A 26,145-nucleotide genomic window follows, 5' to 3' on the forward strand; every position below is an offset into this window, starting at 1 on the left:
AATATAGGTTCACTTATTAAAAAATAAATAAATAAATAAACATGTAGGTATTTATTACTAAAATGTAAGTCCTTAGTTTTTTGGGGTTTGGTGGGGGGTTTGGTTTTTTTGGTTTTTTTTGGTCTTTTGTCTTTTTAGGGCCACACTGTGGCATATGGAGGTTCCCAGGCTAGGGGTCTAATCAGAGCTACAGCTGCGGGCCTACGCCACAGCCACAGCAATGCTGGATCCAAGCCTCATCTGCAACCTACACCACAGCTCATGGCAATGCTAGATCCTTAACCCACTGAGCGAGGCCAGGGATCAAACCCGAAACCTCATGGTTCTGAGTCAGATTTGTTTCCACTGCGCCACAACGGGAACTCCATAAGTCCTTAGTTTTTTAAGGGAAAAAATATATATAATTTAGAGTTTTCATGTTTTCTCCCCATAACCCAAGGTTATCCTGAGTACCAAATTTAGAAGATCAATGCCCTGGGCCTGCAATGCTGTGACCCTTGGAGCCTGATGACCATCACCTTCACTCCACCTGAGCCACATGCCTGACCTCTTGTCCAGATCACCTGTCTCAGTCTCTGTGCTCAACACTGATGACCTGCTCTTCACGCCTGAGAGTCTTGGGATCACATTTCTCCATTTCCTCTGGGTCCACAGGCGACCCCTCCAGATTTCTTTACCTCCCATTCATTATCAATGCCCTCTTTCCCCCAAATCTTCATCTTTCCACTATAATCACTCAGCAAAACCTCCAACTTGTAATGACAAACTCAATCCCTTCTGCACTCAGGTGGCTCAGCAGGACCAGGAAAAGCAGATAATCCTGGGTGCCTTCATGCCCTCATCTTCTGCAGGCCTTTCACCACCATCAGGAACTGGGCTTCTTATCCTCAGCTCTGTTTCCCTTCATCCTCAGCCAACAATCCCAAACTGGCACCCCTTCTGACCTTCCACACTCTCCAACCACGCCATCATCCAATTCATTCCAACATTCACTGTAAGCACTGCTGGGTGCTGGGTGCTGTTCCAGGGCTATAGAGATAGGACTGAATCTCACAGTGCTTACATCCTGCTAAACAAATCCACATCAGGTGTTGGGAGACGATGAAAATAAAGCTGTTACATAATAGGGAGCAAGCAGGGGCCAGAAAATCCTGGTCAGTGGGTGTGACCTACTTTGCTTCCCTCCCACTTCTCCTCCTTCCAATTTTAATTGAGGTAAAATTCATAAAACTGAATGAATCATTAAACATGTACAATTCAGTGGCCTTTAGTACATTCACAATACAGTGCCACTAGCACCTCTGTCCAGTTCCAAAACATTTTTATCAGCACAGAAAGAAACCTCAGTTCCACTCGGTAGCCCTCCCATTCTGCCTGTCCCCCCAGCCCCTGGCAACCATTAACCTGCTTTCCATCTCTGTGGATTTACCTATTCTGGGTATTTCCTATTAATGGAACCATAGGACTCCTCTCAAAATCTTTTTTTGTTTGTTTTTTTTTGGTTGTTTCTTTTCTTTTTTTTTTTTTTGGTCTTTCTGTCTTTTTAGTGCCGTACCTGCGGCACGTGAGGTTCCCAGGCTAGCGGTCTAAGTGGAGCTGTTGCCGCAGGCCTACTCCAGAGCCACAGCAACACCAGATCCCACAACTCATGGCAACGCCGGATCCTTAACCCACTGAGCGAGGCCAGGGATCAAACCTGCAACCTCATGGTTCCTATTTGGATTGGTTTCTGCTGCTCCACAACAGGAACTCCTCCTCTCCAATTCTGACAACAGCTCTGACCTTCCAGCTCTCTTCCCTCCAGCCACCTCCTCCTCCTTCTCCTCCCCCACCTCCTCCTCTGAGACTTCTCTCTCCTTTGTGCCTCACCCATCACCTAATACATCAGTCCCAAGACCCCAGGTCCACTCCTGCCTCTGCCTTCAAAATCTCCTTCTGAGTTGGCTCTTTCAAAACAAACATCCACCTTGACCCAACCTCCTCTTGCCCTTAAGACAACTCTGACACCCTCCTTCTCTTCTCAGACCCTGAGTTAGAGTCTGCAAAGGTCTTCAGAGATTTCCATCTTGACAAATGCAATAAAAATTCAGAGGGCTTCATCTGTCTGGGGTGCTCTGGTCCTGCCATGCCTGTGACCTTGGGTAACTGGAATTAACACTCTGTCCCTTGCTTGCCTCCTCTGTGAAATGGGGATCAGAATAAAACTTACTTCAGAGGGGTTTTATGAAAACCCAGTCCTTGGAAGCTGAGCCCAAAAGAAGTCTTGGAGGAACAGCCAGAGAGGCCTGGTCCTGCCAGAAAGGGTTTTATGGACCTGATTGTTGTCACCAGAGTGGTAACATTTTTGAGCCCTTACAGTGTGCCTGGCACATGGATGAGCACTTGAGATGCTTTTACTCAGTTGTTCTTTGTAAAACCCCTCCAAAGTAAGCGTTATTCTGATCCCCATTTCACAGTGTTACCCCAAAGAGCCAGTCCCTGGTAACTGAGCCCAAAAGAAGCCTCAGAGGAAAAGCCAGAGAGGCCTGGCTCTTTCGGGTAATACTGTTTGGGGGACAATATCATCCATTCTCCTGGCTTTAACCATCACCTGATTCAGATAATGACTAAACCCCCCCCCCATTACCCCATCTTTCCCCCCAGCTCTGCCTAGCTTAGCATTCCTGGGGGAGGATCTGTATGGCACAGCAGCAGCCCAAGGATCCTTGAATGTAATATGTCCAAAGTTTAGCTTGGATTTAGGTGACTCTCCTCTCCTACCCCTCAATCCACCTCTCCCAGGCTCCATTCCAGCATCCCAAGATCTCTTCCTGGGATCCCTGCAGGGGCCTTTCCCCTGCCCAATCTCATCCTTGTTCCTTCCACCCTTTATGCTGTTGCCAGAACACCTCATCTGAAATCCAAAGCTGTCTGTGTCACTCCCCTGCTTAAAATTTTCAGGAGCTCCCTCTCCACTGTTTTCAAGAACAAGCCCAAATGCCTTCCCCAAGAAGCCCTCTCCCAACCTTGCCCCATTTCCAATTGCCCCTGCCTCACCCTCTATTCTCTGGGAATAGCTGATTGCTAGAGCAATGCCATAGTTAGCTCACAGCGCTCCTCTGCTCAGCATGCCTTTCCCACCAGATTCTCCCCAATTCTGCACATCTCTTGAGGCTCAGTTCAGGCATCACTCCCTCAAAGAAAGCGCCTCTGATGCCCCAGATTAGACTAAGCACCTTTCCTGCCTGACACTGGCTGACATTAGGTGTTTATGGGTCTGTTTTCTTCAAATTCCCAGCAGACCTTGTCTATCTCATCCATCCAACCATCCATCCTTCCAACCATCCATTCATCTAACCATCCACCCATCCCCCCATCCATCCAAGCATCTATCCAACCAGCCAGCCAACAAAAATGCCTCAAGAGCCTACACTGGGCTAGGCAACAGGAATATAACAGTTAACAAGACAAACATGGTTCCTGCCCTCAGGCAGCTGATAGTTCAGCAATGGAAACAATGAGAACATGGGACAGCCACCTCACCTCTCCCACCCTCTCCCCACCACAGCAGCTGCACAGTGTGAGCTCTAGAGCCAAGCTCTTGCTGGGTTTGAATCTTATTTCCATGACTTATTAGCTGTGAAACCTCAGACAAATTCCTTCATTTCTCTGTGCCTTCAAAATCAGAACAGTCATACCTACCTCACAGGACTATTGGGAGTATTAAAAGAGCTAACGGATGTAAATCAATGAGAAGGAAGTATAACCCAGCCTGGCACATAACACATGCTTTCTGAGTTAGCTGTCCTCCTATTGATGGAGCAACAGGGGCACTTATGAGAGCACCCAGCCCTAGATGGCCTAAGTTGACCTTTGTGCCTCTATGCTTAACATACAGATGCTCAGGAGGTGTTCACTGAGCCACGCCGGTGAGGCCCACAAAGATGATTCAGCATCAAATACTCACAGAGCCTGAAGTCATGTGCATAACATCTGACTGGACTTGCCTACTTCTGCAGAGGCTCATAAAGCAAGATGGTGGCAGGAAAGCACTAGCCCCCAGATCCCCTGAATTCCCAGCTGATGTTTCCCACCCTCTTCCAAGATGCTCAGCATCTTCCATAGGGCTCTCTCTATCCACAGCAGAAGAGGTGCAGCTCGACACCTCTTTTATCACCATGCTTTCCCTTCTCACACCTCTCCTCCAAGCCCATTTTCTTTTTCTCTCTGTCTTGTGGCCTGTGGTCCTCTTATTTCCAGGGGGAAATCTGGACCTTCAAAAAAACTACCAGATATCCTGGTCTTCTTCACAGAGCAACTCAAACAAATCACAGGAGCAGGTACAATTCCTAAGCTCCCCCAGTCCTCTCCTGGTCCCACCAGTCCCTCATGATGGGAGAAGGCTTCTCTTTCATTACCAGGAAATTTCTTTTTGCCTCCTCTGGGAGTCAGTCTTTTTTGCATGTTCCTAGGTTCAGAAAGCAGATCCTCAAGGAACCTGGGGGTTGAATGACAGTTCTCATTTGAAAGCCAGATTCCAAACTGCCGGCCAAACATATAATTCTTACCCATCCGCCAGATTGCTCTGGTTCCCAGCAGTGGCCTTGGAATGGCACACCATTCTTTGGCACTGCCGACCTGGGGACAAGTGGTGATCCAGCAGGACATTTTTAGAGGCCGTGGGATTTACAGAATTGCTCTGTTAGGAAACTTTTGCTTTCACAGCTCACTGGCCTGGAAGGTAGCAGAAGAATGTGACACAGTGAAAAAATAAATCCTGGAGTGCTCTGTGATGCTCTGTACTACTCTCTGCAGTTGGGCTGTACTATCAGTTACAAGTATCTTGAGCTTCACCTACCTTTGTGTCTGTACTTCTGCTGTGTGTTCACACATGTATCTGAAGCTCACAGTGGCACAGAGGCTCGTCACAAGACAGGGTGCCCTATCCTGGGAGTCCAATATATTGAAGTGCTGAGATTTTTTTTTTTCCCTTTTCTTTTTAGGGCTACACCTGCAGCACATGGAAGTTCCCAGGCTAGGGGTTGAATCTGAGCCACAACTGCCGGCCTACACAACAGCCACAGCAATGCAGGATCTGAGTTGCATCTGTGACCTACACCACAGCCATAGCAACATAGGACTGGAGCTGCATCTGTGACCCATGCTACAGCTTGTAGCAACACTGGATCCTTAACCCACTGAATGAGGCCAGGGATGGAACCCGCATCCTCACAGTCGCTATGTTGGGTTCTTAATGTGCTAAGCCGCAAAGGGAACTCCTCAAGTGCTGGGATTTTATCTTAACATTTCACAGTAATGATTATGCCATGAAAATATGCCTTGATAATAAGTCTTGGACAAAGTGCTAACAATAGGTGTGGTAAATTTCATCTACACACCTTACTATTGAAGAATTCATCATATTACTCTCTATGGCAATAGCCACTGGCTATGAAGATGTTTTCCCTGGATATGAGAGCTTATGAGTCTTCTTTTGCCTTTCTTGGAACTGCTACAGCAGACTCATTCTTTAAAACAAGCAAAAAAAAAAAAAAGATGAAAAGCCATTTTTTAAGAAGAGAAAAACCATCTGCCTTAGCAAAATCCTTTCTACATTTTTATACGAAAGAACTTTTTCTTGCCAAGGGGAAATTTTACCTAGCCTAAGAGGAATTTCTCTTCAGTGCCCTACCTAATGCAGAACTCACCTGCAGAAGTCTATTCAATATGTGCCTTAACAATTCATTTGTAGGTATGGCAGCCCAATTTAATGCATCTAATGGAGAGCAGGAAGGCTCAGGAATCAGAGACCAGAATTAAAATCCCAATCTGCACCGATTAGTAGGGGCACACTACATCCCCATTTATGGCTGTTATCCCAGTTTTATCATCAATTTAATACACCTCCTTTCAGTCTCAAAAGTGTTCAGGTTTGGCTAATAAATTATATGATCACCTTATGGTTATGTGAGTCATTGCAGGCAAGACATTTAGCTTCCCCATACACTGGTTTCATATCTGTCCAATGAAAGTAAGGGGTTCTAATTTAGAGGGTTGTCATAAGCATGAAATTAGACAGTGTGCTCAAGGCTTGGTTCTCAGGAGTGCCCAGTATTCCTCTGAACACCAGCTATGCTCAAGAGGTCCACTTTCTGGAAAAAGCATTGCTCTGTATGTGAAGTCCTCACCTTTAAGACTGTCGGTTTGAAGACAAGATCTGTAGTTTCCATTTTTCATGGTGATAAAGTCTATAAAATGGTAATGAGATCCATGTCCAGCAGCATACAATTAATTCTGCCATCCCTGACCAGGAGACAAATCACTTATGGATATTTAAGCTCCTATACTCTAGATCTTCTGGACTTTATTTACTCTCTCCGTAAAGGTAAGATGAAGATCAAAATTCACCCTAAATCAAACCTCTATGAAAAGTAGGCCAAGTGAATGTGGTGCCCATCAGGGAGGGGGGAGGGGTAAGAGATCCTTCAAAGGGAGTGAAAGCCCCACCCCTTGGCCAATAAATCTGGTGTATTTCTTACTTTCTCTCACCTAAAAGATTGGCCTTGCCCATCCAATGATAGGACAGTTTCTTGATGCAAGGTTCTGAGGCAACTCATTTAAAAAATTAGGCCAAATGGTACCCAAAATCTTGCACATGAATCTGTACTAGCAGTTATCAGCCCAAGAAGCAATGGAATATGCTGTTCCTTTTTACAAAGAGAGAAAGACAAGAGACAGAGAGACAAAGATGCTATCGCTTCACTGATAGGCTTGTTAAATACAAAGATGTTCTCTTTAGTCTTTAGACATGAGCAATAACCATATCTTAGAATGGAGTGGCTCCTACTTCTTTAAGGAAGTGGCTCTGACTTCATGAGAAATCTGATCAATAACTAAATCCAGGAAAAATGAAGCCTCAAAATTTGAAACTATCCTATTCCAATCTTCAGCACAGTATCTTCTGAAACAAAGAATGAAAAATATAATTCCCATGATTATTCAATATGGTGGCCCACTGCATTCATATTGGGTGTGTGACGATCCCTCCCCGGCACAATTGCTACAGATTTCAAAAGGAACTGTTCAGCATGTTCTAAATATAGACTTAGAAGTTGCTGGGGGAAAAGATGCACATGGCAACAAAACAATGACTCCACATCTGGAGGACAGCAATGAACAGTGCAGTAGGCTGTTCTGTGGCAAAGTCATTTCCTCTCAACAGAAGTCTCCAGAAACAGGATAAAGGCTGACACCATCCTCAGGAACCCAGTTATATCTGGGGCACAGCACCCACTAGGATGGGACTCCCTGGTGGCTAGGTAACAACCAGGACAAAGCCCTGGTGGACCTGTCCACTTTCACCCCAAACCCTAATTTCTGGGAAATTTCCCCTCCCCCACAAATTAGGAAAATACACCGGCAGCCATTTCCACAACCTGTTTCTTGGGCAATAGGGTACTTCTTAGAGCTGTGTGGTGATTCTATCACTTTGAAGCAAACGAAGAGGAAAACAGAAGCTGGGCTGTCTATAGGGAATTTTCCTGCCAAATGTCTATGTTTTTCTTTTTTTTCTGCACTTGAAAAACTAAACCAGAAATCACACTTCTGTTAAGGATTCAGATAATCAGCACGTGCGGCTTTTAATGCATCACTTACTGATGGATACATCCTTGCCAGAGGAGCGTTCTAACAAACTTGTCTCCTCTTGCATGAAAAAGGAATGAGCCGAGGGCAAATCAAGTGCCATTTCTTCTTAGAGCAGGTCTAAGAAGAAAATAAGCCAACTAGAGATAAGCCCGCACCCCCTCCACACCCATACCTGGCAGTCTTGAGGAAAGGCTGAGTCAGGAGGAGGTCAATGGAAGAGAGAGGGCAGTGGTGGGGTGTGTGATGTCCAGGAGGCTCCACATTTCCACTCCACAATTTCTGTACCACCCACCCCTTGGCAGATGGGTGAGGCGGTACCCCTTCCCAAAATGTTTTAAATGCATAAAAATAAAATACACAGGATTACAGAGAAAGTCAATTATATTTCACTAGGGTTACCCCAACCTTATTAATGGTGACATAATAACACATGTGCTTATTTATTACTGCATTAAATAACAATACCCAGCAGCACGTGTAATCACCACCATCATTTCTAAGTCAAAATGAGTAGGTCATTTCAAGATTATCTGTTAGCCATCCATAATGTTAGAGGAAACTATCAGATTTTCACTGGTGATAAAGTCAGACAATGCTCTACTACTCTGATTTGTGGCCAAGGTCCTGATGTTAGGGAATCACTCAATTTTAGTGAGAAGTTAGTGAATATCAAGGTGTCATATTTTCCCATGCAAGCCCACAGGTCTCCTTGGATTTCTGCAAAGTGGTCTGCAGTAGTTCACCTGAAACTCATACGATAATCTGAGATCATCCCCTACTCTTACGGCCTCTTCAGAATAATAAGACCCACAGGGGAGCCTGAACCCAGTAGGAGAACCAGCCACCCTACAAGGGAAGGGGGAGGATCCACACCCATGGAAGGAGCAGGATGGGGCCAACATCTCTATACTTAATTTCTCAGTCAGCTCTACCCAATGCATGGGCTACAGTTTTTTGGTTTTTGTCTTTTTTAGGGCCGCACCCGTGGCATATGGAGGTTCCCAGGCTAGGGGTCTAAGCAGGGCTATTGCCACTGGCCTACGCCACACCCACAGCAATGCCACATCTGAGCCGCATCTGTGACCTACACCACAGCTCAAGGCAACACCGTATCCTTAACCCACTGATTGAGGCCAGGGATCGAACCCGCAACCTCGTGGTTCCTAGTTGGACTCGTTTCCTCTGTGCCACAACGGGAACTCCTACAGTTTTTGTTTGTTTGCTTGTTTTTAATGGTTAGTGTTAAGATTTATTTAATTCAGTAGATTCATGGACGGTAGGGGATTACTTTGTAAATCACTTCCCCTGATGTTGAGTTCTAAACCCTATTAGCCCCAAAGCTCAAAGTTTAGAGCAAACTTCTAACACCATTCTACTCCCTGGAATAAATTATTAGCTAACCTTCCTAAACACAATTTCAAACACATATATTTATTGCCTTAAGAGTAATATAAGTGAGAATAAAAGCAAAATAATTTATAATGAACCGAACATGTATTTCAAAATTCAGTTAGTTGGTCAAGACAATATAGAAGGCTTATGGTGTTATTACATGCCTGTACTTGCACATAAAACCAAAAAACAGGTGATCTACAACTGTGAACTGACACAGGTGATGTGGTAATGCAGTGGATGTGTGGGGGGGTGAATTTTCCAAAATTGGTAACTTTCTCAATAAAACCAAGCACAATCTTTCTTCACTGACTGGAAAAGTCAAGGTTTATTGGAAACATGCAAAATATTTTTTTTTCATTTTACAGCCACACCTGCGGCATATGGAAGTTCCCAGGCTATGGGTCGAATCCGAGCCACAGCTGCCTACCTATATAGCCACGGCAACACCGATCCAAGCTGCATAGACACAGCTTGCAGCAGCACTGGAGCTTGCAACAACAACGGATTCTTAACCCAGTATGCCAGGCCAGAGATTGAACCCAAATCCTCACAAAGATGACATCAGGTCCTTAACCTGCTGAGCCATAACAGGAACTCTGCAAAATATTCTTTATGTGTAAGTTAGGATTCTACCTTCAGGTAATAAACAGGTTCTGCCATCCACTATTGTCTTGTTCCCAAATTGGTCAACAGGGCCTGCCCTGGGGTACCAGCCAGGGCCAAGCCCCCTTATCTCTGCCAGGGGAGGTTCTTTTTCCAATTGGATTAGATCCACACAGCCAATAATAAAACTAATGCTGAGACTAGAACAGCACAAACTTTATTCAATGGCCAAAGAATGAAGAAGCAGGAACCTAGTTCAAAAATCAACTTCTCAACCCAATTAGGGCAGAGACACCAAATATTAGAAGGAACCAGGTAAAAGGGAAAGATTTGGAAAGAGTGAGAGGAATACTTATGACTTATCTGAGAACAGGGGTGTGGTATGGACCTGGAACTGAGGCAATGCTCCTTTTCCATCCCAGAATGGGTTTTTGAGGTTGTTGTCATGGCAACTGTCAACTGTCATGGCGCCAGTGGGTCTGTCCTTTAGCATGCTAAAGTATTACAATGAGCGCACCAGGAGACTTAAGGTCTCCTGGAAGTCAAATCCTCCATCACCTTGAGCCTATTGGTTCTAACCAATTTTTTTCTCGCTCTCTCTCACTCTCTTTCAGCCCCCTCCAGAAACTTAGATAAGAGGAATTGGTTTCTATTCAAGGGAAGGACAGGGGTATGATTCTGGGGCAACAGCTTTGGTCACAGTCTCACAGTGGGAGAATAAGACTCTTTACCCATCAGAAACATCAGCATCCCTGGTCCCCATCCAATAAATGGGAGTAGCACCCCTCAATCACTGGTAACCAAAACTGCCCCCCAGATTTCTAAAATGTCCCTAAGAAACTCCACACTGCAGTGCCCACGCTCTGCCCACCTCTGGGTGACTTCAAGCTGGACAAAGCGGGGGACACTCCCTAGGAAACTTTCATTTGCATAACAAGAGAAAGATGAGTCTTGCTGGTGGCTTACCCAGCAACCAGCCCCTTAATCCAGAGTTCTGCCCACAAAAAGCAGAACAAAGAAGGAAGGGAATTAAGCAGACAGTCAGAGGGAAGCAGCAAGGAAGCAAAGGGGAGCCCCAGAAGTCCCAGAGCTTTCATCCCCGGCTGCCAGTGGCTCCCAGCTCTGCTCCTGTGAATTCCCCACTTGGATTGAAGCAGCTCCAGCAAGTTTGTGTTGCTAGCATCCAGGAAGAGTCCTTATTCATTACACTGCTGAACTAAAGAGAACCATTCAGGAGAACTGATTCTCCTGTCAGAGAACCTACCTTACTTGGGGGGACATTGTTCAGGTTTGCCCAAAGCTCTCCATGCTGCAGTTGAAGCTCATTTATTTTGATTCTGTTCCCCCTGCCAATAAATGAATGGGCCAGTGCTCATTCTTCGCCTGGCATTTTAGAGTCCAGAAAGACAGATCCAGATCATTTTGGAGCCTTTTCTGCCTCAGCTCCTTCTCATCCATCTCATTAGCCACACAGTATAAATAATGTTGTCCTCCCTTGACAGGCTTGGAAAATTTAGGTATCGGAGAAATTTGGCCTTTAAGGGACCAATTAAGTCTGCGGGAAAAACAAAAAATTTTTTCTCCAAAGTCTTTCTAACTCCCCAAGTCCATGATTTAATGTCTCTAAATTTTATTATGCTCAGAAATAATACCAACCCTAATTCAGAAATGTGGCGATATGGACCAGTTGCCAGAAAGGTGCTCTAAAAGACCCCAAGATGACTATTTCTCTCCACCTCTTCCACTAATGGACTCCATTATATCACACACACAAAAAAAAAAGAGGCACTGTTGGAATCTAATGAATAAATAACTAGCGCTTGAATAGAATTTGTGTCCATTTTAATTCCAGCTACTTTCCACAAGAAAGCCTCATTTAAATTGGGGGGGATGCTTATAATAAAACATTTTAGAAATGCTTGAAAAATTTCCTATATAAGCCAATCAGATGCAACATTAAACAGCAAAAACTTAATTGTTGAACCTGAGTAATTAAACCAGAAAGCTTGAGTATAACACAGGAGAAGGGTTAGTATTCACGCTTGTGGGATTCATTTAGTGTAATTTCCAGAAGAGTTATAGGAGAGCTAAAGCCCACTTGAAAAGTATGTCTTTAAATAGAGGATCACAATGCACTGATGGGTTATGAAATCAAGTCAGTGCAAGGGTCAGAAAACCTTTTCTTCAAAAGCTGGATAGTAAACACCTTAGGCTTTGCAGGCCACATAAACGCTGTCACAACTGCTCACTCTGCCACTGGCACCCGACAGCAGCCATAAAGGATCCAAATGGAAGTGACTGGGTTCCAACAAACCTTTATTTACACAATGGGCTGTAGGCTGAATCATGACCAGTTTTTTCTTTTTTTTTTTTGCTTTTTATAAGGGACACACCCATGGCATATGGAGGTTCCCAGGCAAGGGGTCGAATCGGAGCTACAACTGCCAGCCTACACAACAGCCACAGCAATGCAGGATCCAAGCTGTGACTGTGGCCTAAACCACAGCTCATGGCAATGCCAGATCCTTAACTCACTTGAGTGAGGCCAGGGATTAAATCCCGCAACCTCATGGTTCCTAGTCGGATTCGTTTCCACTGTGCCATGACAGGATCTCCTGACCAGTGTTTCTTTACATAAATGAAAAAGAGTAGAAACATCAGAGGCCAACAGAGGTAGAAGGGTAGGCACTGTCTCGTGAAATTTTTCTTGCTGTTATACACACATGTGTATGTCAGTTTCGAGTCAATATATATTACCCACTGTAGGGTGAGGAACAAAAGTCACCACATTAGAAATGATAGAGTTTGAGGAGGAAAAATAAATCTGCTTCTGACTGAAACTGTTAAGAATGTAATGGATTTTCATATTATTGAAAACAAAAGAAAAGAAGGGTTGATATAATGGGCAAGTTCTTTAGCCTAACACATCATCTTAAAAATATATTACAATATTTTGTATTTTAATTATATTAAAGATTTTAAAGAGAATATAAATAATTTAAATGATGTTCAAAAAGACACTAAAATTACTTCTTATGCCATTCAAGTATCTGATACACGCTTTGTATCAGTTAGCAATTGCTGCATAACAAACTTTGCTAGAACTCTGTGGCTTAAAACAGTAATCATCAATGCCTTCCATGACTCCTTCACAGGTTAGCTGGCTGGTTCTGGTAACGTAGAGCAGGCTTAACTGACCTTGGCGAGACCTGCTTAGGAGACTTTGATCAGCCTGCAGTTCAGTGGTGGGGCTCACTAGTCCAGGAAGGCCTCACCTGACACAACTTGGCTCATTTCCATGCATCTCTCAGTCCCTCCCTCAGACTAGCCTGGGCGTGCTCTCATGGGGGTGGCAGGGACTTGAGCAAGCATGCCCAGCAGGATAAATGGCAATGGCAATCAGAAACATGAACCTGTAGGATTGGCATCTGCTAACATCCTTAAGCCAAAGCAGTCACATGGCCAATCCCAGTAGTTGGGTAGGGAAGACAAGGGGACTAATAAATTACAAGGCAAAGTGTGTGGATATAGGGAGGCCATTAAGCGGGGCCATTAGTGCAATCAATCTGCCACAGACATTATTTACCATTTGTAACATCCTTGGCAGAAACAGATTTTACATTATTTTAAGTTTTCCCATTACCGTTTCTCATTTTGATTTTCCATGATCACTTATAAGGCAGGAAGGCAGAGCGAAAAGAACACAGGCTTTGAAATCAATGAGATCTTTGTGGTCTGGCTCCACCACTTCCAGGTGTATGACCCTGGGCAAGTCTTCTTGCACCTCAGTCCTGTCATGACAGTAGGACTACTGATAATGACATAAGTCACAACAAAAAACATATGTAGGAGTTCCCGTCATGGCGCAGTGGTTAACGAATCTGACTAGGAACCATGAGGTTGCGGGTTCGGTCCCTGCCCTTGCTCAGTGGGTTAACGATCCGGCGTTGCCGTGAGCTGTGGTGTAGGTTGCAGATGCGGCTCGGATCCCGCGTTGCTGTGGCTCTGGCGTAGACTGGTGGCTACGGCTCTGATTAGACCCCTAGCCTGGGAATCTCCATATGCCTCGGAAGCAGACCAAGAAATAGCAAAAAATAAAAAAATTAAAAAAAAAAAAAAACATGTAGTTCAATGTCTGGCTACCTCAGAACTCAAAGCTTAGATACTACATGTTTTGCAAATAGTTGACTTAAAACATATACAAAAAGATAAGAAACAAGGAAAGAGGCAAATTTCCCCTGACAAAGTTTCTCAACAGAAAACAACAGTTCCTTTATATAAAAAGTAAAAAAACATTTTTTTTTTCCTTTTGGCCACCCCAAGGCATATAGAGTTCCTGGGCCAGGGATCAGATTCAACCTCAGTTGCAACCTAAGCTGCAGCTTCAGCGACGCTGGGTCAGGATAGAACCCCAGCACTCCTAAGATGCCACCAATTCCCTTGCACCACAGTAGGAACTCCAAAAAACCATTTCCCCAAGAGTTTTGAGGACTGTGGCAGGCAGGAAAATGGCCCCCAAGCATGTTTACATCTTAATCCCTGAAACCTGTGAATCTGCTGCCTTATAGGACAGGTGTGATGAAGTTGAGAATCTTGAGATGAATTTATCCCGGATTTTCTAGGTGGGCCCCATCTAATCACAGAGATCCTGAAAATCAGAGAATCTTCCCCAGCTGTGGTCCCACAGCTCAGCCAAGGAGGCACACTAGTCTTGGCCTGATGGCAGAGGAACAAGGAGTCAGCCCACCACTGCTGGTTTTGACACTAGAGGAGGAAGCGGGCATGAGCCTGTGAATGTGGTGACCACTGGAAGCTGAATGAGGCAAGGAAAAGGATTCTCCCCTAGAGCTTCATGAAGGAATGGACACCTTGATTTTAGCCAATGAGACCTGTGTTGGACCTCTGACCTAACATTATAAGACAATAAGTTTGTATTCCTGTAAGTCACCAAGTCTGTGGTTATTTGTTACAGCAGTAACATAAAGATGATGTAATCTTGTCATCTTTATACAAAGGCTGACAATGAGGAAATAGAAAAGTCTATCTTGAAGCCACCAAACTGGTAAGAAACTATGGAACTTGGAGAACACTAACCAGGCATGGCATCAGAAATGGAAAGCTATATCTGATTCTGATTACAAGGGCAATTAAAGAAAAGGCAGTAGGACAGAATAAGCAACTCATTATTATGGGAAACACTTTAAGGCAGTCTATAGGGAAGTATAATAAAATCATTATTTATCCACGCAATCTTCTGGCTATAATTTTGACAAGCATGTACTAGGAGAAAAGCCACATTTAAAAAAAAATCCTTCCACAGAAACTTTCTACAGGTTTCATTTAACTGATGGCTATTCCAGAAATGTGCAGCTCTAACTATGATCACTTCTAGTTCTTTCTATAGATAGTATGACAATAAGGTAATAAGCCCTAGTGGTGTGTACCATGAACCAACACACACACTCACACACAGTCTCAATTTGCTGGGCTTCATGAGCCCACAAATAATGCTCACAGGGAAGGAGAAAAAAAATGTGTACAGAAAGTCCACTGATTGGTTTACAAACAGAACTCTAAACTGGCACAGCCAAGGAGTTCCCGTCATGGCGCAGTGGTTAACGAATCCGACTAGGAACCATGAGGTTGTGGGTTCGATCCCTGCCCTTGCTCAGTGGGTCAAGGTTCCGGCGTTGCCGTGAGCTGTGGTGTAGGTTGCAGACGCGGCTCGGATCCTGCGTTGCTGTGGCTCTGGCATAGGCTGGTGGCTACAGCTCCGATTCGACCCCTAGCCTTGGAACCTCCATATGCCAAGGGAGCGGCCCAAGAAATAGCAAAAAGACAATAAATAAATAAATAAATAAACTGGCACAGCCAAAAAGGACCTCAAAATTAGAACCACACCTAAGAATATACTTAGGGACAGATTAAACAAAGTACAGTAGCTGAGTGTGCTGGGCTCAGCCAAAGAGGCAGACTAGCAGAATCCCAAAGATTCAGGAAACACTGAGATGCCTCATCTGACAGATGAGAAACCAGAATCACAGAGCACTAAAATGAAGACAACTCACAAAGTGCAGAGAGGCCTCACCTGCCTGAACAGGAGCTTACCCATGATGCCCTGCTGCCCAGCAGATGGTGATGTGGTGCCAGGCCCTGTCCAAGGTAACAGAACTTCAGATTCCTTTCTGAGAAAACCTGGGGGCTAGATGTTATTTTCTAACCAACTTGGGGGAAAAAAAAAAACCCTCTCCTTTTCTGGAGCTCAGTGGACATCAAGATGGGAAATAAAGAATGGTGAACCTATAAAAGAAAGTTGGTAACATTTGCCCAAGAGAATTACATTTGCCTGTACTAAATATTGTACAAAGGGAGTTCCCATCATGGTGCAGCAGAAACAAATCCGACCAGGAACCATAAGGTCACTGGTTCAATCCCTGGCCTTGCTCAATGGGTTGAGGATTTGGTGTTGCTATGAGGTGTGGTGTAGGTCTCAGACATGGCTAGGATCCTGCATAGCTGTGGCTATGGCGTAGGTCGGCAGCTGTAGCTCCGATTAGACCCCTAGCCTGGGAACCTCTATATGCCGCAGGTGCAGCCCTAAAAAGACCAAAAAAAAAATTAAATATTGTACAAAGATTACATAACGTCGCCTTTAAATCTAGCAAGCACAGAAGTTGCAGTTGTGGTTCAGCAGTAAAGAACCTGACTAGTATCCATGAGGACGTGGGTTTGATCACTGGCCCTGCTCAGTGGGTTAAAGATTTGGCAGTGTCATGAGCTGCAGAGTATGTTGCAGACATGGCTCAGACCTGGTGTGGCTGTGGCTGTGGCGTAGGCCAGCAGGTGCAGCTCCAATATGCCCCCTAGCCTGGGAACTTCCATAAGCCACAGATGGGGCCCTAAAAAGAAAAAACAAAATCTAGCAAGCACAGGAGTTAGACATCACTTTAGGGAGGAGGGGAAACAGACCATTCTTAGTTACTGGAGCTGAGAACTCTGTTAAATAACATATGCCATCCCAGTGGACAGAGGGGCTTGAAATTATGTTTTGAAAGTCACACGTAAGACTGGGGACTCGCCATACGATGCATATTATTGGGGAGGGAGAGGGAGGAAAGTGCCCCTTCCTCTCCAGATCCCCACTTAGGGCTAACTCTAACCTTGGTGGCTCTGAAAAATTCTAGGAGAGGGGGTGAAGGGAGTACATCAAACACAATTACTAAAAAAAGTACCGGAGGAAAACAGAAAGACGACACTAAGCAAGAGGCATAGACAGTGCTTTCCTAAACCAACATGTAAGAGAAAAAAACTGGTTGTTTAGAACACTCCTCATTGGAATGAACACTAGTAAATTTAAAAACAAACAAAAAAAACATGGTCAAAAATAAGTCAAAAAAAAAAAAGCAGCTGCAAGGCAAACCCCCTGTACTTTTTTTTTTTTTTGCTTTTTAGGGCCACACCCGTGAACCTGGAAGTTTCCAGGCTAGGGGTCGAATCAGAGCTACAACTGCTGGCTACACCACAGCCCCAGCAATGCAGGATCTGAGCCGAATCTGCAACCTACACCACAGCTCATGGCAATGCCGGATCCTTAACCCACTCAGAGAGGCAAGGGACCGAACCCACAACCTCATGGTTACTGTCAGATTCGTTTCCGTTGAACCATGGCAGGAACTCTGGGAATTTTATTTCTTTAGCCTTCACCTCCTTTGCCACATGTGTAGAATTATACATCTTTAAGACTGAACAGAACTTTGGAGCTCATTCAATCCCCTCTTACTTTCCAACATAAGAACTAAAGCTCACATCGGTCAAATGGACTAAATTAATGTATTCTTAATTTGCATATTGCTTCACAACTGAACTGAATTCTTCTGTGTGAGCCCTGATCAGGCCAAGACTAAACATCTTGGGCAGGGAGGAACTATTAATTAACTGGAAGCTCAGAATCAGGAACAGGTGAGAATGATAATGTGCCTGAGGCAAGGCTGGTCCTAGGTAAGGAATCCACCAAAAGGCAAGGGTGTTCCTTGGGACTGCAGATGCAGAGATTCTTTAAAGTACGATGATCCCAGTGGCCAGAGGAATATTTTGCAGGACCTCAGCTCTCTTTCGAGGGACAACTTTAGGAATGAACAGAACTTTGGAGCTCATCCAATCCCCTTTTACTTTCCAAGAGACACTGTGGGGATGTCTTCCCAGGCCATTCATTGCAAATGTTGAGGGACAGCCCTGATACCTCTGCCAGGTCAGCCCTCAGCCACTCCATGCTCCTAAAGGGTGGAAATCAGTGCTGAGAGGGACCAGGAGCACTAAGACACAGACACAGACACAGACACAGAGAAAAACAAACAGGGAGTGAGAGAATGAATATTTAAGAGTGAAATGTGGAGTTCCTTTTGTGGTTCAGCAGGTTAAGAACTCAACATAGTGTCCGTGATGATTCAGGTTCTATCCCTGGCCTTACTCAGTGGGTTAAGGATCTGGTGTTGCTGCAAGCTGCTGTGCAGGGCACAGATGCAGTTCAGATCCCAGTAGGTGGGCAGCTATACCTCCAGTTCGACCCGTAGCCTGGGAACTTCCATATGCAGTGGGTGTGGCCATAGAAAGAAAAAGAAAAAAAAGAGTGAAATGTAAAATCCATCCCAGACTATATTCCTAAAATGTCAAACTTAGAAGATGACATAAGCAAGGGAACCCTTCACTTAAAGGCACATAAGTTGCTCAGATTCTTCCATCTGGGGAGGAGGAAGGGACCTGGGCACATCCACGTGCCCCCCACCAGATTTCCAGGGGGAGACTGGCTGTGAGCAGGGCTCTGGGAGCAGGAGGGACAGAAGTCAAATGACTGTCACATTCTCTTCCTGGGTCATTTCTATAAACAAAGCAGGCACACATCAGTTATCAGTTGTTATCATTGTTCCTGTGGGATCAAGGGTCAGAGTCCAGGCCCAGCTTTGCTCTGGGATTTGCCCAGAAGACTTGGAGCAAGCCCTCCTACCTTGCTGCACCTCCAGGACCTCAGCTAGGAAGAGAAGGGATTTGGAGGGGTTGAGGGGGGGAATCTCCCTGAGGTCCCTTCCACCCCCGAGTGTCTAAGACCCCTTCTGGTTTTGGTTGAGAGAAAGTGCTGGCTAGTACAGGGTGAGCTTGCTATCCTAAACCACTAAGCCCAGTCCAGCTACCCTGGGCTCTGCACTTACTCACCCTGCTACTCAATAGCTGTGTGTGACCTTGGCCAGCTTTCATAACCTCCCAATGCCTGTCTCCCCCATGTATAAACTGGGACTAACAATAGTATCCACATCAGTATTGCAATGAGGAGTAAATGAGATACAAAAGAAGCCTTTGCAATCAGGCCACTACAGAAGACACATTTTTCATCACCATCACTTGGAGTTTCTCGCCCACCTGTTCGCGACATTTCTCCACCAAGACATGCAATCTTTGCTGATCACCAACACAACAGACTCCCATGGGTGGACGGAGCCATGAAAGAGATCCAAAACTACTGTAGCGGAAGACTGTTCAGTGTGGGATATTATAAAACACATCTTACCAGCACACCAGAACTTCGAAGCAGACTGTGCTCAGAATGACAGCACTAAGGAGCAGAGCTTTGGTCAGAGTTGGTGGGAGGAGCTTGGGCAGGACGCGTGGGCAGTATCTGGTACCCATTGCCTCAAGGGCCGGCTCCTCAAATCAAGGAGGGATGCAAATCAGTGAGGCTGTTATTCTTCTAAGGATAACCTTGAAGGGCTGACTTTTCAAAAAAAGTAAATCAGTTGCAAACACCGGTACTCTTACAGGTAACAAAACACTTGGATATAGCAAGGTCTTGAGTTCAGGGGCAAAAGGGTGGAGAAATACTTCTTAGCCATCCTAGGTAACCACCCCAGCTGGGGCCAAGGTCCAGCAGGCACACAGACACACAAGCATGGCAGTGGGGGGGGTGCCAGTTTTCAGGGAGAACCCTCCCCCACCAAACCCTATCACAATAGCTTATTCCCCTTGCCTGTCCAGATTTTTGAGGGTGGATAAAGGGCCCTGACAGGAAGATGCCTGTTCCCTTTGCAGAGGTTAGGTATTCAGACAAGAGAGCTATTGGGAGATTTTGAAGAAACACAGCAATTCCTCCAACCCTTCTCATGCATAAATACTGCCTTCCGGATATGACAAAGTTGGGGATGGAGACACTTCATTGTGGCAATGAAAAAAACAAACAAATAAATGCAACAGTCCAAGTGGGCAAACAGAGATCAAGTCCCAACTCTTCTAGCTGAAAACATGGTTAATTTACTAAGGCTCCTGGGACCCATCTTGGCAGCTTTCCAAGAGATATTAGTTTGCATTAACACACTGAAAGAGAAGGTCAGATGAATTAAAAGTAAGAAGGTAGTTTTGAAGGAGGACATCTTCATAACAGTACTAGCACCTACCACGCGTGGCTCAAGGTGGCTGCCTGATAAACTCTCAGTGAGAACTCGCAGCTGGCACTGAGGTCACTACTATGCTCGGACTTTTCATGTAGAGCAAGGATGCAAGATAGTATGGGGACATAGCTTTGATTAGAGACTTTAAGAAGACGACGTTGGGGAGATCTTTACTCAATTCTGAACAGAAATTGAAAAGTATTACCATCTTCTGGCTATTAAGAAGCAATTATGATCTTTAAAGGCAGCCTAGTAAAAGGTGTATTGGCGTGTACCAAATTTCTTTCTTTCTCTCTTTCTTTCTTTCTTGCTACACCCATGGCCTTCAGAAGTTCCTGGGCCAGGGATCAAACCCAAGCCACAGCTGTGACAATGCTGGATCCTTAAACCTCTGAGCCGCCAGAGAACTCCCCAAATTTATTTCTGACTCAAACTTCTCAACAGTCACCCACCTGGCACCCTCCCCCAAATATAAAGTTACTACCCGCCCCCCGCCCTGCTCTCTCTTTTTTTAAAAAACCTAGATTGTGAAACGCACACACTTCCTTTAGCCAAAACCATCTGTTAACAGTTCACCTGACACCAAGACCCTTTCCCAAACTGACATTTCACTATAACAAGTCCCCAGGGAAAATGCTCCTGACAGCACAGGCTTTCCCAAAACCTACTGTGATAACATCAAGGGAGAATAACACCCCCAACCAACCACCACCCTACCTTCCTACAGCCAGGAGACCAAGATAGTTAAGGAGGAGGGAATAAAATGAGCTCCTGTTGCTCTTTAAGACTTTTAGGAAGGAGCAGAGCAACTACCTGCCTGGAGGACCAAGAGTGCAAAAGGACAGGAACTTTCCAACCCAAGTCTCACTGATGACTGCTCCTGGCAGTTTTCCAGACATCTCTGCCAGGGACATGGGTCACTGCCTATGCCCTGCCAAAATCATCCTGAGGGTGACTCTGCAGTGACTTAGATTCCCCAGCCACGTGAAGCATTAGGAAAAGTCATGTCAAATGTCAGAGTGACATCTGGAACCTATGATGAGGAACCCCACGTCTTAGCGAAAGAACCAAAAGGGGTACCCTCAGCTGAGATCACAAAGGGACTCTGGCATGGCAATGCTTTGGGTAGCCAGCTGGGCAGAAGGCTGGTGGTTGGTTATTTTTAAATCGAGAAAACTGAATGGGACGGGAGCAAATTTGAATTCCTATGATCTCGTGAGGTCCCTTCCAGCTCCAAGATGCTACCAAAGGAACACTGCAGATGCACATACATATGCACGGGCTTCTTTATAAAAACGTATAGACAAATGTGTGAATATATATGAGTACTGTATTCACACTTCTAAACACAAAGAACTGGAAATGCACACTGCTGAGGAGATTCAAAGGCCCATGAGCTGCTTGGCAGCCACAGCTGGAATACACAGATGTCACTGGCAGATCTGAACAGAGCCCCCCAACCCTCCTGCCACTACAGTTGCCTTAATACCAACTGACAGCTGCATGGGGTAGGTGCAAACCCTGCAAAGCCCCAAACCAGGACTACAGACTCCTTTCTCCCAGTGACCCTAGTCACAAGTGTCCCAAACCCAGGTAGGCGGGCTGGAACAAAGGAGATGAAAATCTCAAACCTGTGTCCAGACACAGCAGTGTCCTTCTCCTCTTCCTCTAGTCCTACAAGAGGTAGAAGGGTCACCACCTTCTTCCCCTCCCACCTCATTGTCTCCAGGGCCTTTCCATTTCAAGTTCACTACACAAACATCAAGTTGATAACTGGAGAAAACCAAAAAGCCCTCTAGAAAGGGGAGCTTTGCTCTAATCCTAATAGAGCCAATCCTAATCCTGAGAGTGCCTATCTTAGGCCTGAACAATACCAACAAAAAGAATTTGCAGGAGGAGAAAAAAATTCCTTTATTAAGACAGATCTGGGATGGTCTGACCAGCTTGAAAAACTGTTTTGCCATTTTTCTCCAATCAAAAACAATTAAGTGCTGATCCTGAGTCAAGGCTCAGAACATGGGTGGCTAACCTGGGCAAGGGTGGGGGTGGGAAAGGTGGGAAGGTTGGGAGTGGTCTATCAGAGAAAAAACATACCAAGTGGCTCAGGTCCTGATAATGAATGGGGGCGTACTGGGGGCGCACTAGCTTACCACTTGCCTCTCTTGAGAATGAGAGCCTACCTCTAACACTTGAATCCGAGTTGTTTACTGGTGTAGTGCTGCCATTCCACGCAAACCCTCCACAAACCTCAGCTTTCCCCTCCCCAACTTCACGGCCCCACAAGTAGGCAACCTTCCCTAACTGGGCCGCCAGAGCTGTGTGCAGATAGAGGCGTCCGGCTTGGGCCGGGCCTGACAGTCAGTGCCAGGAGTACCCGGCTCCAGACCTCGCTCCGGCGTCTCTGAAAACCCTATGCATCGTCAGGTTCCTGCAGCCTCCAAGCGCCCAGGACCCTGCTGGCGCTCCCAACCTGGCTGGACAATGCAAGCGCCACCTCTTCCCTCTTCCGCGCGGCAGCTACGAAACCACGGCTTTGTGTGACAGCCAGTGTGTGCGCGAGCGTCCCCGGGCTCACACACCCCCTTCCACCCAGTGCCGGCGCCGGGACCTTGAGCTCCGCAAGCGCATCGCCAACGGGTCCTCCTCCCCCCCGCCTCTAGCAGCTTCAACGCCAGGCCTCTGGCCACCGGCCTCGGACCTGGCCTGAGGAAGCTGGGGGTGACATCCACGCCCCGGTTCTCGGCCGCGGGGGTGATCGGCGTGAGCAGCGCCAGGAGCCGGGTAAAGGCGAGGCAGGGGTCGGAGGCGCGAAAGGGCGACACGCCGGAGCCGCGCCCCCAACTTTACCAGCAGCGGGCCGGGAGGGGGCCGGGAGGGGGCCGGAGCGGCTCGCTACTCGGCAGGAAGTTCCCAGGGCCACACTGAGCATGCTCTCGGGGATTGTGTGCGCGGGTGTGCGCTCCGCGTTCCCCTCAGCCTCTCCGGCCAGGCAGCCTCGCAGATCACGCCCGCGGGGTGGTGGGCCCGTGGAGATCCTCCAAAGGTGGGGGACACCCCCACGCTCCCAGGTTTCCTGGACCAGAGATCCTGCCTGCCGCATCCCTCTCCCCCTAGGGCCCGGAGCCAACCTCCCTTCTTCTTCCTCCCCACTGGCCCAAGGCTGAGCCTGCCCTGAGCGCCCAAATCCCTGGGACCCCAGTCCAGCACACACCCGCAGCGTGAACCCCACCAGGCTCCTCCCCGGTCCGAGCGCCCACCTGCCATCCTTGGCCGCTTGCCTCCAGCCCGCGCAACCAAAGCCTCCTCCGGACAGTCCCTTGAAAAGCCCACAATCTCCCCCTTCTCAGAGCCATGGGGGCCGCCTGCAGCTTCCCCGGGGAAGGGGCTGCTCCGGGCAGGTGGGCGCCCCCAGTCGCGTCCTCGTTTGCACTCCCGGGTCCCGCAGAGCAGCTGGGGCACCCACGCAGACGGCGGGGGGCGGCAGCCGGAATCCCCCCGGCCACGCAGCACTCAGTGCAGACTCTCCCCCACCCCTGCGCACAGCTCCCCTCGCCCTCCGATGTCCCCTCTGCGTTCATCTCCCCAGGGAGATGGAGAGCTTTGACGCTGTTGCCCCGATACATTGGTTCTCACCTCCTTGTTGGGCAGCAGCAGCAGCCGGGAGCGCCCGCCAGCCGCCGTCCACGCGGGGCCCAGGGCGCGGCGGGGCAAGGGGTCGCGGCGCCCCGAGCCTGCGGCGCGGCTAACTGGGCTCGATCGCGCCCGGGGCCGCCGCGGCTGCAGGGGGAGCCGCAGGGCCGCCGCCGAGCGGGCCGCGGCAGGGATGGTCTGCAAACTCTCAGCCCTGGCGGGGCCGCGCGCGGCGCGTCCACACTCGACCTGGACACTGCAGAGACTCTCCTCCCGGGCGCAGCCGACCAGGGCGGGGATCTGATCGCAATTTCTTCCAGCCCTCCCCTACCGACCTTTCCAACTTCTCCCGGGTTCTGGGCTCGCAGCTCTCTAACGCAGGGATTCCGGCCAGGGACGTTCGGCAAACTCCCCGCCCTCCCCGCGGAGCGCTCAGCCAATTCTGAACGCCCCAGCCTCTCAGGGGCCGTCTGCAAACTCCCAATTCTGTCGGAGAGGACTTCTACCAAGCCTTCAATTCCGCAGCCCAAAGGAAGAAGGGAGTTAGGGAGATAGTTTGCTTGCGATCACAAATAACATTCTAGCAAGGATAGGGGCAGTGTGCAAATACTGATATGACAGTGCACCCTCCAGAGAGGTGTAGTCCAGGCCTCTCAGCACTCCTGACCTTCCAGCACTTGAAGCCCAGTGAGGGGAGATTATGGCCTTAACTGCTGGTACTGGCAGCTGGAATCAGTGCCCTGAGCCTCCGTTTCCATCTTTGTACAGTATGTTATATGAAGCAGTGTGAGTTCCTGCCACTTGGTTTTTGTGACCTTGAACAAACCACTTAGCCATTTGAATTCAACATCTTTATCTACAAACATAATAAATGAGGCTCTGTGAGGTTATTTTGAAGAGATAAAAATACACGTGAAGTATTTAGTAATGTCCGGCACATAGCAGGCACTCAATAAATGAATTTTCTTTCTCTTTTTCTTCCCCTCTCCTGCCAATGAATTTTATGAACACTCTGGTCAGGTTAGCTGAACACTGTGCTGTTGTAAATTCAAAAAGAAATAAAACAACTCACATGCCCTGAAGGCACCACAAAGAACATTGACTGACATGACATATTAAATCCAACCAAGCCCCAGGAGAGAGAATGCTGTGCATTTACATGGCTAAGCATTATAGATCCTTGTTAAGTAGTAGATGGAATGGAAGGCAAGTGCCCTGGTGGATTACCTAGGGGTGGAAACAGCAAGGTTCATAACCCCATCAAATTCCAAGCCCCGGAACCAGTCATTACATGAAGTTACTGTACCAAGGTTTATGTTGAGCTTTCCCTTACCTTCCCTGCAGAATTTCTCCACCCCCACCAATACACACACACACACACACACACACACACACACACACGGGGGGGGGGGAATGGCTTCTGTCTGCTTTTTTTTTTTTTTTTTTTTGGCTTTTTAGGGCCACACCTGCAGCATATGGAAGTTCCCAGGCTTGGCATCGAATCAGCCTATGCCACAGCCACAGCAATGTAGGAACCAAGCCATGTCTGAAATCTGCACCACAGCTCTCAGCAACGCCAGGTCCTTAACCCACTGAGCAAGGCCAGGGATGGAACCTGCATCCTCATGGATACTAGTCCAGTTCATAACCCACTGAGCCACAAGGGGAACGCCTGATCTTCTTTCTTGAACTTAGATCACCCTATCTTATTGCCCATCCTCCCTAGCAGAAGCATTTAAAAACTGAAGATAATGGAATTCTTAGACCCTAAGAATGAATTGAAGTGTCTTACTTTGTACATAAGTTCTCAGGGCCACCCAGCTGGTTTAGGAGGTCTCCTGTCTCCAGGATCTTAATAGAAACACCCTTCGGCCTCTCTTTGATTGAGCAAGCACTAGGCTCTAGGTCTGTCCTATCTTTCATTTCAAGCCAGAGAAAATGTTTCTAACAGTTCCCAACCAGATGAGCCCCGAATTATCAACCACTTAGATTCTGAGTTGTCAGGAACCGTCCAGGGAACAATCAAGAGCCACAAGGAAATCTGCATGGACAGGAGGATTCTTCTTAATAAGACCTTTTGGTGAAATCCCAGGAATGTTGGGAGGCATGTATTTCCCTCAGTCCTTTGGAAGAAAAATAACATCTCACTCCCTCCTTGGGCACTGGGTGGGAAATAGAAGAATGGTGACATCTGGTGGCCAGGACTTTCTGTGCTTTGGATTCGGATGGTACAGATCCTGATCCTAAAAGATTCGCTTTGAAGCCAAGTTCCTGCGGGTGGTTAATAACTGTACCACCTGGTTGCCTAGAGATTTCTGAAAGACATCAACCATTTAAACTCTGCAGACCCACTGCTTTAGAGGATATTACAGATGTTTATTATTTGAGTTTTTTTTTAAAAAAAAGCATATGTATATAAAAAGAAGTAAAGTTTAAGGATGTAATATCCATAGGTACA

At 46.9% G+C, this 26,145-nt stretch overlaps 1 protein-coding gene across 4 annotated transcripts in view; it reads right to left on the reverse strand.

Moving 5' to 3' along the window:
* Positions 1–24,075, reverse strand: part of MGAT5 (alpha-1,6-mannosylglycoprotein 6-beta-N-acetylglucosaminyltransferase) — a 364,486-nt gene extending 340,411 nt beyond the window's left edge. For 3 of the 4 annotated variants that reach the window (XM_047772068.1, XM_047772067.1, XM_047772073.1), the window contains exon 1: positions 23,691–24,067. The gene's annotated coding sequence lies outside the window, so the exon portion shown is untranslated. Of the gene's footprint in view, positions 1–23,690 lie in introns of all 4 variants that reach the window. The other variant, XM_047772070.1, reaches the window with a different exon arrangement.
* Between the last annotated feature and the right edge of the window lie 2,070 nt (positions 24,076–26,145).

The sequence above is a fragment of the Phacochoerus africanus genome, chromosome 3, assembly GCF_016906955.1.
Source record: "Phacochoerus africanus isolate WHEZ1 chromosome 3, ROS_Pafr_v1, whole genome shotgun sequence".
NCBI lineage: Eukaryota > Metazoa > Chordata > Mammalia > Artiodactyla > Suidae > Phacochoerus > Phacochoerus africanus.